We start from the raw sequence: 6,551 nt of genomic DNA on the forward strand, positions 1-6,551 counted from the left end.
CTATTCCCGGTATTTCCTAATCCCCAAAGACGGGGGGGGCGCGGCTCTCAGACCCATCCTAGACCTGTGAAGACTCAACTAATTCATGATAAAGTTGAAGTTCCACATGGTCTCTGTAAGTACAGTTATCCCTTTGCTGGATCCGGGGGACTAGTACACCACCCTCGACCTGAAAGATCTGTATTTTCACATAGCCATTTGACTGGCACACAGACGATTTCTCTGGTTTGTGGTTGACCAAAAACATCTGTCCACAGTCCTTCCCTTCAGCCTGTCAACAGCCCCCTGAGTGTTCACCAAGTGCATGTCAGTCATTGCAGCCTTCTGCCAAAGGCAGGTGCAAGTATACCTGCCTTGACGACTGGCTGCTCAGGGGCCGCACAAGAGACCAGGTGAAGTCTTAAGTCCAACTAGTCATATCTACTTTTGAGTCTCTTCCTCAATGTGAACAAGTCAACCTTGTCACCGACCCAAAGAAAAGAGTTTATCGAGGTGCTATTGGACTTGGTACGGGCAGAAGTGTTTTTGCCAGAGACCCAATTCCAGGTTACAATGGACACTTCAAGGCCTCAGGCGATTCCTGACCAACACATCAAGGGGATGCCTGAGTCTCCTCAGGTCACATGGCGGCCTGCACTTATGTGATCTGCCATGCCAGACTGAGGGTCAGGCCACTCCAGGAGTGGCTCGCTTCGGCCTATTGCCGACAGGTCACGGTGTCAGGGCAAATAGTTGAGTCCCTCTGATGGTGGGTCAACCCTTAGGCAGTCTACGAGGGAGTCCTGTTCAACAGCTCCCAGCTCCTTGTTCCTTTTAACAGATGCATCAGCTCTGGGATGTGGCACGCGTTTGGGAGACCTCCAAACAAAGGCCTGTGGTCACTGGAGGAGCTTCCCCTTCATATCAAGGAGCTCAGGGCAGTACCATTAGCATGCTGGACCTTTCCGGCCTGGCTATGAGGTCAGTGTGTGGCAGTGAGGACGGACAACACCCCTGCCATGTTTTACATCAACAAGCAGGGTGGAGCCCGTTCCTCCCCCTTATCTCAAGAAGCCCTCAGGAAGTTCTGCATAGCCCACTCCATTCACCTGGAGGCATCCTATCTCCCAGGAGTGCAGAACGAACTAGCAGAGCACCTCAGCAGATTGTTACAAAATCACAAATAGTCCATCCATCCATCCAGATGTCATTCACCCCATCTTCCAAGGGTGGAGGTTTCCCCAGGTCGACCTATTTGCTACCAGGAGCAACAGGAAGTCTCCAATGTTCTGCTCCTTCCAGAATCACAGTTCTGGCTCAATCACAGACATGTTTCTGCTTCCCTGGGGAGGTTGCCTGTTGTATGCCTTGTGCGCGAGAGGAATTGGGGAAAGGGTACTTCAAAGTTTGCAGGGACAGACTGGAGGTCATTTGGGTGGCCTTGGCTAGAGGTGGAAGGAGAAAAAAGCCCCTGGAGCTCAAAAGATGGGCCACAACTAAGAAAAGGGTGGGAACCAGTGACTAGGTATCGAATAGTTCTGTTCTGTGCTATAGCTTCTACCATGTGTCTGTCCTGAAGTCACCAGTCTAACTCAGCCTGGTACAGAGGCTTGGTTCAGCAATAGGTTACACAGCAGTTAGTGCAACTTCCTCTTTGAAAAATACCAATACTAATTTCCCCCTACTGTTACTCACACCTTCTTGTCAATTGTCTGAAAGGGGCTACTCATTACCACTTCAAAAGTTATTTTTCCTGATACCCTGCTGTTAATTGATTTATCTCGTTAGACTGACCTCACACTTGGTAAGGCAAATCACATCTTTTCATGTATTTATATCTGCTCCTGTATTTTCCACTCCATGCATCTGATGAAGTGGGTTCTAGCCCACGAAAGCTTATGCCCAAATAAATTTGTTAGTTCTTCTTCGAGTGATTGCTCATATCCATTCCAGTTAGGTGTGCACGTAGCGCGTGCACGCTCGTCGGAAGATTTTTACCCTAGCAACTCCAGTGGATCGGCAGGGTCACCCCTGCTGACCTGACCGTTTCTCAGTTCCTTCTTACCGCCTGCGTCGGTCGTTGGAACAGTGGAGCATGGCTTAGCTGTCCTCCACTTCCCTAGCTTCTCCGTGTTCATTTGATCTCTTGTTGTATATAGTTGACTTAGTCTATAGTTTTCTAGTTATTAGATAGTTAGTATATATAGTTTAGCGGGGCTTGGGCATTAGCCCTTCCTCGGACCCGGAGCCAGGGCCATGCCCGGTTCACCGGGGTTTAAACCGTGGGCCAATGCCCACGAGCGATCCCCACGACTCTTGCCTAAAGTGCCTCGGTGAATCGCACATCTCCGATAAGTGCTGCATTTGCAAGGCCTTTAAGCCGGACAAAAAAGGAGAGGAACTTTCGCTTGAAGACTCTCCTTATGGAGGCAGCCCTGAACCCTCCGTCCTCGGCACCGAGCGCTGACAGCGCTCCTCCGGCACCGGACCGTGCCGGATCCGCCAAGACACTTCGGCACCGGCCTTCTCCGGCACAGGGACCTGATCAGAGGCTCTCAGCTTCCTCCACACCTTCGATGCAGACTTGCTCGGATCGCCCGGTACCTACTCCTGCTGTGGCACCAACGACTGTGGTACCGTCGACTCCGGTCCTTGAGAGCTCCCCGCCGAGGCCTGTGGTTGAGCTTACGGTCCCCTCCACACCTCAGCCAGGGACCTTATCACGATGACTGAGTCTCCCTGCCTCAACCCCCAGCACTTGCATTCCAGAGGCAAGCCAGCTGCTATGAGACCTCCTTCACTGGAATCGGCAAGCCGGCACCGATCTCGATCCAGGTCCCGGCACCACTCGCGGTCTCATGGAAGATCCCGGTCTAGACGCCGCTCGCAGTCCCTGCACCACTCACCTAGGCAGTACCGGTCGTATTCACGGCACAGATCCAGCTCTCGTCCTGCCCGGTACTCTCGGTACCACTTCGGCTCTAGGCGCCGCTCCCGGCACCGAGACTCTCGTAGCCGGTCCCGCCGCAGACATTCGAGATCAAGGTCGACCTCCCGGCACCGCGCTGGTTGCAGGTCCTGGTCTCGGTCTCAGCACCAATATGATTCCCGGTACCGATCCCCGGCATCGAGGAGATCTCCACCGAAGAGAGTGAAGGACTCATATCAGCCTCGCTCAGCTCCTCCATGGCCATCCTGACACCCGTCCATGTCTTCTCAGGTGGATAGTGCATACGCCCCAGACACCGACATGCCTGCTGCATTATTCCATGAGCCCCAGTCTCAAGATCATGGACCGCAGCAGTGGGGTTTCTGCATGCCTTGGGCTTACCATCAGGCCCAAGGCTCTCACCCAGGTCCATCGCGCTCGGCCACCTCGGAACACAGGGTGCTGGAAGCCACGATCACCCGCCCTCCTCCTCCTCCTATGGAGGAAGGATTGACCCAGCCTCAAGACTCCGAGCTCCCCAGGGAGACAAACGATCCACCAGGCAGACCCCCTCATCAGACCTGCTGGTTCCAGGTCTCTCCTCTTCATCCTCCCCTGACGAGGCTGTAGCTGGAACCTTATCTGTCGGCCCTCCACCAATTGACCTTAGGGCTCACCAGGACCTCCTCAGACGTGTTGCACAAAACATGAACTTGCAGGTCGAGGAGGTCCCGGAGGTACAGGACCCAGTGGTGGACATTTTGTCATCAGATGCCTCCACTAGAGTGGCTCTTCCCTTCATTAGGACCATACAGGCCAATGCCACTACGATCTGGCAGTCTCCGGCCTCTGTCCCACCTGCTGTGTGAGGTGTAGAGCGTAAATACATGGTGCCCTCCAAGGGCTATGAATATCTCTATGCCCACCCTCCTCCTTGCTCCCTCGTTGTCCAGTCGGTTAACGAGAGGGAGCACGATGGCCAGCAGGCTCCAGCCCCCAAATCAAAGGACACGAGACGCATGGACTTGCTAGGTCGCAAAGTCTATTCCGCAGGGGCACTCCAACTCCGCGTGTCCAATCAGCAAGCCCTCCTTAGCCGCTATAGTTATAACACCTGGGCGGCAGCGGACAAATTTAAGGAGTTGCTTCCACAGGACGCACGACAGGAATTCTCGGCGATCCTCGATGAAGGAAAGAAGGTGGCAAGAACTTCCCTCTAGGCTTCCCTGGACGCTGCAGATTCAGCTGCCAGGACTCTGGCCTCTGGCGTGACTATGCAGTGTATCTCGTGGCTCCAGGTCTCCGGCCTACCCCCAGAGCTCCAACACACTATCCAGGATCTTCCATTTGAGGGCCAAGGGCTGTTCTCGGATAAAACTGACCATAGGCTGCAGAGCCTAAAAGACAACAGGGTCATTATCCGCTTGTTAGGCATGCACACACCAGTGACTCAGCGCAGGCCCTTCTGGCCCCAACCGCACCGCCCTTACCCTCAGCCCCGCCAGAGGCAAGACTTTGCCAGACGGCGAGGCAAAACCAGTCGCTGAAGGCAATCGGGCAACCAAGGGGGCCAAAACCAAAGCTCCAAGCCTTCCTCAGGGCCAAATCCTTCCTTTTGAAGGTGTGCCCGAGGGCGTTGTACTAGTTTCTTTAAAGGATCCATCCCCTCCTTTCTCCAACCGTCTTTCCTTTTTCCTCCCTGCGTGGTCCCAGCTAACGTCAGATCGCTGGGTCTTACGCACGCTGGAATTTGGATACCACCTCCAATTTATTTCAAACCCCCCCTTCCACCCCTCTCCCTCATCCCTCTTCAGGGACCCCTCTCATGAGCAACTCCTCCTACAGGAGGTGCAAACGGTCCTCGCCAAAGGAGCCATAGAGGAAGTACCGGAGCACGAGCGGGGCAAGGGGTTTTCCCGCTACTTCCTAATCCCCAAAGCAAAGGGAGGTCTCAGACCCATCCTCGATCTGCGGGAACTCAACAGATACATGATAAAGTTGAAGTTCTGTATGGTATCCCTGGGGACCATTATCCCATCCCTGGATCCTGGAGACTGATATGCCGCCCTCGACATGAAAGATACCTACTTCCACATAGCCATCTTCCCACCTCACAGGAGGTTCCTCCGGTTTGTGGCCAACCGCCAACATTTTCAGTTCGCGGTCCTCCTGTTCGGCCTCTCTACAGCCCCAAGAGTATTCACCAAATGTATGGCTGTAGTCGCCGCCCACCTTCGCCGCAGTCGGATACACGTGTTTCCGTATCTAGACGACTAGCTCATCCAAGGGACCCCCAAGGCGCAAGTCCTCATTCACGTCCGCATTGCCAAGGACCTTTTCCTACATCTAGGTCTAATGATCAATGCGGAAAAATTGACTCTGATCCCCACTCAGAGGACAGAATTTATTGGCGCCACCCTGGACTCCACTCTTGCCAGAGCCTGTCTACCACTGCCACGATTCCAGACTATGGTAGCCATCATCCAGAGGCTGTGAGCGGCGCCGTTGACTTTGGTACGCACTTGCCTCACTCTCCTGGGCCACATGGCGGCCTGTACATTCGTAACAAAATACGCCAGACTACGCCTGCGGCCCCTCCAGTCGCAGCTCAACTCACAATACCGACCAGCCAGGGATCCTATGGACATGGTCATCACCATTCCCCCAACCGTCCTAGACTCCTTAGAGTGGTAGCTGGATCCCTCCATGGTGTGTGCAGGGCTCCCGTTCCATCCGCCCCAGCCCTCGGCGTCCCTGACAACGGACACATCATCCCTGGGTTGGGGGGCTCACCTTGGACACCTGCACACCCAGGGCCTTTGGTCATCTCATGAGTTGACCCTGCACATCAACGTCCGGGAGCTGAGAGCAGTCCGCCTCACTTGCCAGACGTTCCAACAGCACTTACAGGGCTGTTGTGTGTCAGTATTCACCAACACCACAACGGCCATGCACTATATAAACAAGCAGAGCAGCACGAGGTCTTCGCCCCTGTATCGAGAGGCCTTGTGACTCTGTGACTTTTGCATAGCCCACTCTATACACCTCATCGCGTCCTTTCTCCCGGGAGTTAGGAACACACTGGCGGATCGCCTCAGCAGATCCTTCCTTTCCCATGAATGGTCACTTTGCCCGGACGTTGCTCTTTCGCTCTTCCAGAGGTGGGGGTTTCCCCGGATAGACCTCTTTGCGTCCTGCAAGAACAGGAAATGCCAGATGTTCTGCTCCTTTCAAGGCCTCTCATCGGGTTCAGAGGCGGACGCCTTCCTTATACCATGGACGACGCACCTGCTCTATGCCTTTCCACCATTTCCGCTCGTCCACAGGGTCCTACTGAAAGTACGCAGGGACAAAGCCCGCTTAATCATGATAGCTCCAGCGTGGCCTCGGCAACGCTGGTACACCATGTTGCTAGACCTATCCATAGTCGACCCTGTCCCCCTGCCTCTTCACCTGGACCTGATCACTCAGGACCACCCCAAACTGCGTCACTCGGACCTTCAGTCCCTCCACCTCATGGCATGGCTCTTGAGTGGCTGACCCACTCTGAGCTGCGTTGCTCTTCCCCAGTGCAACAGGTGCTCCTGGGTAGCAGGAAGCCTTCCACTAGAGCGACATATTTGGCCAAGTGGAAGCGTTTCGC

Source organism: Chelonoidis abingdonii, chromosome 7, assembly GCF_003597395.2.
Source record: "Chelonoidis abingdonii isolate Lonesome George chromosome 7, CheloAbing_2.0, whole genome shotgun sequence".
In the NCBI taxonomy this organism is placed as follows: domain Eukaryota; kingdom Metazoa; phylum Chordata; order Testudines; family Testudinidae; genus Chelonoidis; species Chelonoidis abingdonii.